We start from the raw sequence: 12,038 nt of genomic DNA, 5'->3' as shown, positions 1-12,038 counted from the left end.
TAAACACAAACTGTAGAAATATAATCTAAGTCAATAAGATGCAAATGATTATGATTATTATTGAAAAAGATAGAAACACTAACTGCGTAATTTACACTGGACTTCAACTGGAAAAACCAGTTAAGGTTTCAGTTATAATGAAAGCAAAAGGAGAAAAGTCACAGCTAAATCAACTATACATTTTTTTTAACAATGCATACGAAAAAAATTCAGGCTCAAACTCTAAGTAGTCTACATCCACCAACATTTTTTTCTAATTATTTTCTTTTAATTAGTATTCTGTCCATTCTGGACACCTAGGCCATACAATACACCTGCATATTTCTCTATAAAGCTGTTGAAAAAGTTATCTCTCAACTTCCTAAAGGTGCACGAGGTGAGCAAACTATCGGAACCAGCTTGATGGCACACACCGACTCTTTCCACTTTCCACAACTCGGTAAGCTTGTTCAAACCACCATGAAGGCTGTTGCAAAACTTCTTCATGTGCTTAATATCGTATACCATGGGGAAATATATCTTGATCAAATCGAAAAACCCAGCTTAACTATCAGGCAAACTCCTGCAAGTCAAAAGCTTAAGCAAGTACCCAAAGTCGTATCCACTATAAAAGGTGACCCAATGGACATCATCATTCAACATGATCCCAGATGACATCAAAAGCTCACCGAATCGCTTCACATCGATACCTTTCTCGTTATTCTTCTTGAAATCAATCCCACACTGGCGCAACAACTCGATTGAATTACTAGCAAATATATCTTTGCTTAAATTAAACTCACGGAAATTGAATTGCCAAATGCAAAAGCTATCAGTGCCACAAATGGAAAGGTTCCTATTCTTATCTGAAAAAGTGAGACCCAATTGGATCAATTTCAACATATCAACATTATCTTTCAAAGTTTGGTAATTATAATCATTTATATTCTTGAAAGTTCCCACAGGGCGTAGAACCACACCCGGGAAATCAGTATCCAAAGCCACATAATTATAAGTATCAACAATTTCATGGATCAAAGCAAACTCTTCATTTAGATTATCAACTACAATTAACAGATATTTCTTTTTTTTCCCTTCCTCGAACCGGCTAACAACAAACCAAAGTTGAACATCAGAAAAGACAACACCCTTTCCCCATATCAATTTTTTTTCGTTCTTAGCTTCGAGAGAGGAAGATGAACACCAGTGCAGATTTTGACAACGAAAGGTGAAGATTGAGAAAATCAAAGATGAACGTCGGCGTCTGGCGTTGAGAATCGTTGTTGGCTGACGGTAAGCAAAAAATCGGGGTGTCAAGGATAGGGGAAGGGGAAGGGAAAGGGAAAGGGAAGATCAGTGTTGGTTTCTTTTCCTAAAAATTTCCTACCGAAATAAAAAAGGGTAAGACATTTTCCTAAATTATGGGCTTCTTTTCCCGTGTTTTGTAATACATTTTACCTTAGTAAATTATTTTTAGCCAAACAAACATTAGAAAAAGCTGAAAAACTTTTCCGGAAAATATTTTACTGGCAAACAAACGGAGCTTTAATGTTTTCGGCCCATTCCAGGAAATAATAAAATAAGTAGCCAATTTTCGTAAATAAAGTAAGAAATGAGTTTTTTTTGGTAAAATGGTCCAAAACACCATATCTATGTGTCAGAAAAGGAAAGCCTTTGAACCTTTCGTTAAAAAATAAAAATAACTAAGTCTTGCCATCAATCCTAGTGTAAGATGTGAATTTAATTTTTATGTTTTTGAATTTTAAAGTATTAGTCATAATTAAATATTAGCTATTTTTAAAGATAAATAGTAGACATTTATTTTTAAAAATATTAATCATTAAATTTATTACTAAAATCTTATCGACGAACATATTTTCACATACGTAATATTATGTTAGCTTTTTTTCTATATATAATTTGCAAAAGATTTAGTCAATTGATTCTTCAATATCATTTGGGTAAAAAAATATAAAAACTAAAAATAATCAAATTAGTGGATATGGACTAAATCTACAATATTACATATACAAGAACAATAACAAAATTTAATCAAACAAATTTAACTATTATTATTTATATTAAGATTAAGACTTGAAATTGAAATGTATAATTAATCAAATTAAAGTATAAAATTAAATTCACACTTACTCATAGCATATAAACTAGGGTGCGTTCTCCATTGCGGTGAAGAAGTACTTTCAAGCCAAATTTTTTTTTCTACAAAAGCAATAGAGAGTACTTAATTTTTGGAGTCAAAAGTGCAGACAAAAAGTATTTTTCCACCTAAATGCAAAAGTTGAGTGCTTTTAACTTTTGCGTTTCGTAAAAATTATTAAAATATTTTGTATTTATATTAACTATTTAAAAGTATATAAAATAGAATATCATTACATTAAATTATTTAAACATTTCATTTATCATTATATTGGATTATTAATACATTTATCATTATGTTAAATTATTTAAATCTTATGTATTATTATATTTAATTTTTAAAATATTTTATATTATTAGTTTTACAAATAATTTATATTAATTGTTTAAAAGGTGTTTAAAATTTATATTTCATATATCATTATATTAAATAATTTAAATATCATATAAATTAACTATTTTTTTACTTTCTATTATCATGTCTAAAAATAATATTTTAACATTCAATTATAATTTTAGGTAGCAATATAAAACTCTAAAATTAACAATAATTTTTTTGTAAAAACATTTATTTTAAAAGCTTTTTCAATTGTAACAGAAATAGAAAACTAGCCCAAAATCCATAACTAGCGTTATAATAGTGTCATCTCTCATCTTCAAAAATTAATAATATTATTACAAAATGTAAAATTATGAAAAATTGTATTTTTAAAAAATATTAAAATAAATATTTTTATAAAATTCTAAAAGTTATTTAAATTTCAATTTTTTTTTGCAAAATTTAAATACTTTTTCGATTTTTATTACATTTTCCGTTTTTATATATAATTTTGAATTTTAAAATTTATAGTTATATATTTTAGAATTTTATAAAAATTATTTTTAAACATTTTAATTTTTAACATATTATATATGATTTTTATATTTTAATCAATATAATATATATAATATTAAAAAGGACATATAGTGTATCCTAATAGTGCCACGTGATCGATTACTGCCTCGATCAACGACCAATCAAAGTAAATAGTGTTTTAGTTGGCCAGAGTTGATTAGGCATTGATCGACATTGATCACCACGTGCCACTATTAAAATACATCACTTGTCTTTTTAATATTATATATAAGTTATATTGATTAAAATGTAAAAAAATCATAAAAATATTTTTAATTAAATTTTAAAATATCTAATTTAAATTTTAAAATTCAAAATAATATATAAAAATTAAAAATGTTATAAAATGTAAAATGTATTTAAATTTTAATTTAGGGTTTAGGGAAATTTAAATATCTTTTTAGAATTTAATAAAAATGGGTAAACTTCAAAACAATCACTTTTGTTTACTTCATGTTACATTTTAGTCACTTATGTTTGAAATGGTACGTTTTAGTTACTTATGTTAACGTGTTGTAACATTTTGGTCATTGAGTCGTTAATTGTCATTAACAGTGTAACAATAAGCTGACATGACACGTTAAATCACCATTTCAAACAAAAAATTTAGGTTAAATTATACAATTGGTCCCCATATTTTTTTCGTTTTGAGCAATTTAATTTTTTCTTTCATGTTTTTTTATCTTTCCTTTTTTTTTTCCATTCTCTTTTGCTTCTCCCTTTGGTTTTTTCCCTCCTCCATTTCTTTTAATGTAGTTTTTCTATATTTTTCATTTGTTGAAACTTTTTCATGTTTATGAAAAAAAGAAAAGGCGAAAGTTGAAATCAAAATAAAACTTGCTTCGCATATGCTCACCCTACAATTACAAACCATCATCGTCCATCATCGCTTTAACAAACCAATTTGGATCTCTCAATGACATAGTCCACAAACTCACCTCACACAAAGCCCTCGTCAATCATGACTTATGTCGGTCCACCTTTAACAAAGTTTTCCCAGCCTGTTCCCTTAACCTCCTAACTAACCCCCATAACCACCTTATCTATCTTACTTACAACATTTTCACCCTATTGAAACTACACTGTTTCACGTATTCTTCAAAGGAGCTTTACACTCAATGACTAACACGACCATCATACAAAACTTACCCTCAACTTTACCCAAATCAGTTTGGTTTTATGCTCTCTTTCTCTCTTCGGTTCATCCATGCTCAACTTCTAATCAAGCTTGCTTGGGAATATCCAAGAAGGTTTAAATCAATTTTATCATTTGCTTAATTTTATTCTTTAGAAAATAAAAGAAAAGGAAATGAATAATCTACACTGTAAGTACCCAATTTCGTCCGGTCCAAACAGAAACCAAATGAAAAAAAAACCAAAATAATATAGTCCATTACAACAGTCAATTTACAAAAATATCAGGCCCAAATTTACAATCCCAAACGGCCCAAATGAAAAAAACCCTAATGGCCCATAGACTAAACTATCTTCCAGTAAAACTAAAAAACCCTAGCTTCCAGCATCGGTCCCTCGCAGGCACGCTGCCCGAGCCCTGACGCGCCCCTACCGCCATTACACCAAAATAGCAAAGGTGTGTTTCCCACCGTTGCCGTTGACTGCGCACCTTCACCTGCAAAACATAAAGAAAAAGGATAGAAATAAAAGGCAAGAACAGTGGAAATGGCAGAAACAGAAAGAAAAAAATAGATATTATGGCTATAAAAGTGTAAAAGCCTGTTTTTAGTTAAATAGGAATAGTGGTTTCAGGACCACAAATCCGAAGTTGAAATATTTATTTTATTATTATTTTAATATTTACAGCATGATAATATGTTTGTGTGAAGATTTCGATAAGAAATTTTATTGTTTAATTAGTCAATTTGATAAAAATGACTAAATTGCGTAAAGTGCAAAAGTGATGTTCTAATAGCTAAAGGTATTTAATAACTATAAAACCTTAAAGTGAGAGTCCTTATGTGGTAATTAGACCATTTCAATTGTGAGTGGACATTTATGGGCTTAAAATGGATGTTAAATATGATTAAATAATAAGGTTAATTTTGTAATTTGATAATTAAGGTAAATTAAATAAAAACAACAAATTTGTACCATCTTTTAATCGTCTTCTTCCACCGAATTTTGAGTGAAGAAAAGCCATTTTTAGGGCTTGAATTTTGGAAAGCTAATCTCCTTCAATTAGGTATGCATTTTTAACCCGTTTTTAATGATTTCTATATTTTTGAGAACGTTGCAAGTAGGTCTAGCTAGCCTAGGGACTATTTTGCAAAACTGTTAAAGATTTAGAAAGTTCCCATTGATCAATAAGCATGTATTTTGATGTTTGGTGATAGATTATGAATGTTTGATGATAGTTATATAAGTTTTGTTAAGTGATTTTTAGTGAAAATGTAAATTAGGGATTAAATTGTGAAATGTGGAAATTCTGTGGTTAAAATGTGAAATAAATGAAAAATATGGGCTGCTAGGGACATAATTGAAATTCGGCTAGCATGGGTTACGGTTAAATTGCATAAATTTGTGTTTTTATGAAATAAGGACTAAATTGTAAAAATGTGTAACATTAGGGGAAAAAGTATAAAAGTGCCATAATGTGAATTTTGGATTAAATTGAATAGAAAGATAATTAAATAAGCTGAATTTGATATTAATTAGATCAAGAAAAGTGAAGTTCAGATCTTGATCGGGGGAAAAATAAAGTATCAGACTAGTCAGTTCATTCCATCGTTTTTGTGAATCGAGGTAAGTTTGTATGTACTAAGCATTGCTATATTTGTCTTTTAAATGTATTGATATTGCATGAATTGTGAATTACAAACTTGCGGACACATTCGATGAAGGTTCGGCATTAGAAATCTCAGTTGAACTTTAAGAATAATGAGGATACGAAGGACATGTCATTAGGAGCTTCACTGATTTGGCTTCGGGACATGATATTGGCACTTCGGGTGCGAGCTTCATTGATTTGGCTTCGGGCCATGATATTGGCACTTCGGGTGTGAGCTTTCGAATTCGTGATATTGGCACTTCCGGTGCGAGCTTCATTGATTTGGCTTCGGGCCATGATATTAGCACTTCGGGTGCGAGCTTCATTGATTTGGCTTTGGGCCATAATATTGGCACTTCCGGTGCGAGCTTCATTGATTTGGCTTCTGGCCGTGATATTGGCACTTCAGGTGCTAGCTTCATTGATTTGGCTTCAGGCCATGATATTGGCACTTCGGGTGCAAGCTTCATTGATTTGGCTTCGGGCCATGATATTGATACCTAGGGTGCGAGACTTTCGAGTATCCAAATTTTATTTTGGATGGTTCAACGGGTATATTAAAAATGTGAAATAGTGAGAAATAGATACGTATGGTACAGGTATGTTTGGAAAACTATACGAGTAATGAGCCAAAGGAATTTGTGAGTTTATGATTAATATATAATTAAGTTCATGTTAGCTTGAGATTAATGCATTGTTGTATATTATGTCATTTAATTTGAATGGTAAATAGATGGTGAGACTTACTTATTATTTCCATACGAGCTTATTAAGCTTTATAGCTTACATTGTTTATTTTTCCGTGTCTTATAGTGATTTCAAAGCTAGCTCAGATTTGGGGACCGTTGGAGACTTCGTTACACTATCCTACAATCACTTTGGTACTTTTGAGCTTATATTTTGGTTATATGGCATGTATAGGATTTGTGGTTATTTTGGCTACGAATTGATAATGATTTTGGTCATTTGAAATGGCTTGTAAATGTTAAATGTTTTGATTTGTACATATATATATATATATATATAGCCATGAAATTTGGCTTAACTTGGTTGGTTTGGTTATGTTTATATATGTGTGCATATAGCCTATGTTATGTGATTGAGGTTGGTTTTGTGATGTTTATTAATGGTTGGTATTTGTGGATGTTAAATGATGGTTATTAGAGAAGATATATGCTTATGAATGTAAGCATAATAATGCATGTTTGGAAATGCTTAATCTATTAAATTGTATATGTGAATTTGGTATAGTGTAATGGCCTATTTTGTGACTGGTGTGTATTGTGAATAATGGTATTGAAATGGCATGTTTTAGTCTTGGTTGTGGTTGTATTGGATGCTTATTTATGCTATGATTTGTGCCATTTGAGTTGTGTATGTGTGAGCAAGTTTGGGGTGACAATATGGCTTGGTAAATAGCTTATTTTGTCCACACGGGCAGAGACACGGGCGTGTGCCTCAGCCATGTGTGACGCACGGTCAAGTTACACGGCCGTGTGTCTCCTGGTTTTGAAATAGAAACCAAGTCAGTATGCTCCACACGACCTCATACATGGGCTTGTGACTTGGCCATGTGGCATAAGTCAATATACCCTACAGGTTTGGTACAGCCTAGCACACGGCCTGGCACACTGGCCTGTGTGGCCATTTTTAAGGCACATGGGCTAGCCACGCGGGCGTGTGTGTTTGTCGTGTGACCCAAGTCAGAGAGTTACACGGGGTCGAACACGGGCTGGGACATGGCCATGTGCTTCTATTTCGAATGTCCACACGGCTTGTGACACGGGCGTGTCTTTGGCCATGTGAGAGACACAGTCAAGCCACACGGGCGTGTGTCCCCTATTTTTGAGAAAATTTTTATAAGTATTCTAAAAGTTTCTAAAGTTATTGGTTTAGTCCCGAACCACCCCGAATGCATGTTTTGGGCATCGTGGGCTCGTATTAGGGACAATATGATTGGTTGTGAATGAATTGTATATGAATTTACTAATTGTATGAGAAATGTATTATTATTGTGTTTTAGATTTAGTAATGCTTCGAAACCCTATTTCGGTATTGAATACGGGTGAGGGGTATTACAAAAAGTCATAACAATAAATGTATTTTTACACAAGAAAGCAATAAAAAAACATAAATATAAAGAAAAATTTCAAAGGTGATTCTTTATTTAGATCTGTTATTTTTATTTTTATTTTTTTATATAAAAACATAAAAATTAAAAAGAGAAAGGTTAAAAAGGTTACCGTGCCACTTCATGTTCCACCGCCACAAGTGGACAAGGACGCCGTCTCCAATGAAGGATGGTTCTTTTGGCGTGGGACCTTCGAATTCCCTTTGGTTCGTCTGAGGCTGTGTCAGAAGGGTGGGTGCTGGACACCTATCAAAATACCGAGAAACTAAAAGGTTTTTTTTTAGGTGGGTTTTCAGGGTTTTTGGGCCTCCGATTTGGGCTAAAGGAAGTAAGACGGTCAAAATAGATCGTTTTCATGAATTCCAACCATCGGGGATGGCAGTCGTCGTCACTGGTGACCGGGGGCTACGGCGGAGGTTTATCGGACCTCTTGGCCGACCTAAAGGCCACGTTTAGAGAAAACAAAGAGAAAAGAAATTTTTTTAAAAAACAAGGGGAGGAATTATTTTTTTCAAAAAAAGTTTAACTTAAATAGGCTATTGATACGATGTCGTTTTGGCCTGACTCCAGAAGCCCCAAAACGACGTCATATGAAGTAGGACCCGATTGCCCGACCCAAACCACCCCTAGGATCTGCGTGTTTTTTAGGGGGTATTTGCAGTTTTAGTCCTTCCTCCTTTTGAGTTATTTCATTTGAGTCCTAATTTCACTATTCTTTCTTTTTAGAAATTATGACATTCAATTTGGATTCATTTTCAATTTGGTCATCAGACCGTTGACCCCTCGGGGAATAACGCGTGTCCTGGGGTTGGGAATATTTTCCCATTAGCCCCTGCTCTTTTTAGCGCGTTATATTTTAATCCTTTATTTATTTAATTTCAATCTTTTATGAACTTTATTTATTTATTTATTTATTATTTCTTTATCCTTTATTATATTTAAAATTTATATTTTCATTTTCCTTTTATTTGCATATTTGTTGCCCCTTTCCTTATTTATTTTATGATTTATGCTTTAAACTTTGCTTGAATCTCAATTTAATCCATATTTAGGTTAGCTTTGCTTCTTTATTTACTACATCTTTTATTTAGCATTTAAAATTTATATATTTTATTTTATCAATCTACTATATCATTTATTTATACATTTTATTTTATTTTATCCTTGTTATTGTCAATATTATTTTATTTATTCATATTAGTACTATGATAGTAGTCACAACATGGTTATCGCTAATTGTTGTTTTTATTGTCATTATAGATGCATCAATATTATTCATTAGTATATCATTTCTTTGGTTTTATCTTCTTATTCTTTTTATCTACTTATTTATTTATTCATTCGTTTATTTATCGTTTTAAAGTCATCATTTCATTTTTCCAACTATTATTTTATTTCATTCTCGCTAAATCACCATGTCATATTTCATGTTCAAATATATCCATCCGTTTTACTAGGCCTAAACGTGTTAATATATATATTGTAACATCCCCTACCCGTATTCGTCGCCGAAATAAAGTACGAGGCATTACTGAGAAGCACGAAACACTTACAGATAATTTAAATACATTTTCATAACAATTTGTTTCGATTTCATACTATTTCATATTTAAGCTTTATTCATCAAAGTATTTGAAATATCATCTTTATGCAAATAGCACACATGAGGTACATAATTCCATAATTATGAATGAACACATTTATCAAACATATTCCATGTTTTTATATATATCATAGTTTCATATTTCCATGTATCAATTACCATCACTTCCTCGTATTTCAGACAAATACGTGTAACAATTCATAAATATGCAATTCATTAACTCTTCCGACCAATCACGATTTAAATTGTCAAATCACTTATTGAGCCCAATTTCAATGTTCACTAAAATCTATCATATAAATTTGGATGTATGTATTCATCAATAAATTCCATGTACAGATATCATCATCTCATATTCCCACATATATTTACTTTCCACATTTATGAATTCAAATAGCATATACAAGACATACCAATGTATTTCAAGTCATTTTCATGATATTTCATTTCGAACTCATATTATTTCATACTAGAAGTTTTCTCATTAACTCATTTGGAATACCAATTCATACGGATAATACACTTAAGGCGTAGAAATATATAATCACAAATGAACTCATTCATCAACCAAGTTTTATGCTCATGTCTCATCAACTCGTATTTCCTTATGTCACATAATTCCATGTAATACTTACCAAACTTCTTCAAATTAGTGAACATCTTACGAAATTGAGTACTTCGTTTTCTCGATGCCATAGTTCAACTATGGTCTTACACATCTTCACATAATGATGCCATAGCCCAGTTATGGTCTTACACGTAATCACATATCACATATCGATGCCATAGCCCAGCTATGGTCTTACACGAATCACATATCTCACTGATGCCATATCCCATATATGGTCTTATACAGTAGCATATATCACACCGATGCCATATCCCAGATATGGTCTTATACGGAAATCACTTGTCACTTGTCACTTGTAGCTGAAGCTACCACTATTCACTGGTCAAGTAGCCGGAGCTACCATTTTTCACTGATCAGGTAACCGGAGCTACCACTTTTCATCGATCGTGTGCGAAGCTACCACTTTTCATCGATCGGTGGCCGAGCTACCACTTTTCGCTGATCAGGTTGCAGAAGCTACCACTTTTCACTGATCAGGTAGCCGAGCTACCACTTTTCACTTGTCATTTATCATTGATCAGATAAGTGTAGCTGAAGCTATTACTTATCACTTGTTGCCATGGTCCAACCATGGTCTTTTCCTTCAATTCATCTTGTCACTGAACTGAAATGCTCAATTTGATCATTTATTCAATTTTCATGCTTTTACATTATTCACGATTTTATCATCAATACATATGAAATAACACATCATGAAATTCATAAAATTAACAAATGATCACTAAAATTTAGCCATATAAACTCGAAGTTCAATTTTTGTATTATAACGATAATCATAATTTCATAATAAATATTCCAAATAAATCATTATATCATTTCTAATTCAACACTTATCAATTATAATCGGGAATGTGATCAATTTATACACGAGTCATTCATATATATATATGTATACTTTCCTCCTCCTCCTCTCCATCCACATCCTTAGTATAAACAACACACTTGTAGGTAACATTATCCATAATTTTCACTATCTACTTATGTGAATATTCAAGCTGTCCATCTGTGTCATAGTTACTAAATTATTTTTATCTTGAGCTACAGAACTCCGAATTAAGATATAAAAATTTTCCCAGAAACTAGACTCATATTTCTTCTTGCCATAAAAATTTCATAATTTTTTGTTGGGCCAATTAATACATTTTATTCATTTAAGTCTCCCTTGTTCTGTTGTCTGACAGTTCCAACCCTTCTTCACTGAAAATTAATTATCTTTTTGTACAGGGTTTTAATGATGTCCTAGTTTGCTTCTCTTGAAAATAGACTCATTCAGAATTCTAAACATATAAATTTAAACCCCTAATTATTTTTATCCAATTTTTGATGATTTTACAAAGTCAGAACAGGGGAACCCGAAATCATTCAGACCTTGTCTCACAAAATTTATCATATCTCATGTTTTACAATTCCATTGCTTACATAATTTCTTTTATAAGAAACTAGGCTCAATAAGCTTTAATTTTATATTTTATTCATCCTCTAAATCTATTTCTAAAATTTTTGGTGATTTTTCAAAGTTAGACTACTGCTGCTGTCCAAAACAGTTTTAGTGCAAAATGTTGATTTCCATTTTGCCCCAAATTTCACAACTCATACAATTCAGTCCTTGCTCAATTAACCCCTCAATTAAGATAATTTTCTCAATTAATACTTTTTATAGACATTATAAGTTATTTCATAACTATTGAAATTTAGAATTTCTACATAAAACTCTAACTTCAAACTCTTTTACAATTAGGTCTCATCACTTTCTATTCAATTCTTTTAATAAAATCAGAATATAAACAATTTAAAGCTCTAATTCCATGCCAAGTCATCATATACTTCCAACACTCATCCATAAAAACTTCAAAAATT

The 12,038-nt window shown here is 31.4% G+C and overlaps 1 pseudogene; it reads right to left on the bottom strand.

Annotated features, from left to right (window-relative positions):
• Positions 1 to 267: 267 nt before the first annotated feature.
• LOC108459010 (probable CCR4-associated factor 1 homolog 7) lies at positions 268 to 5,189 on the bottom strand (annotated as a pseudogene).
• Positions 5,190 to 12,038: the final 6,849 nt, after the last annotated feature.

The sequence above is a fragment of the Gossypium arboreum genome, chromosome 8, assembly GCF_025698485.1.
Source record: "Gossypium arboreum isolate Shixiya-1 chromosome 8, ASM2569848v2, whole genome shotgun sequence".
Taxonomy (NCBI): Eukaryota; Viridiplantae; Streptophyta; class Magnoliopsida; order Malvales; family Malvaceae; genus Gossypium; species Gossypium arboreum.
The sequence above is the reverse complement of the archived record's forward strand: the minus strand, read 5'-3'. Positions and strand labels throughout refer to the sequence as shown.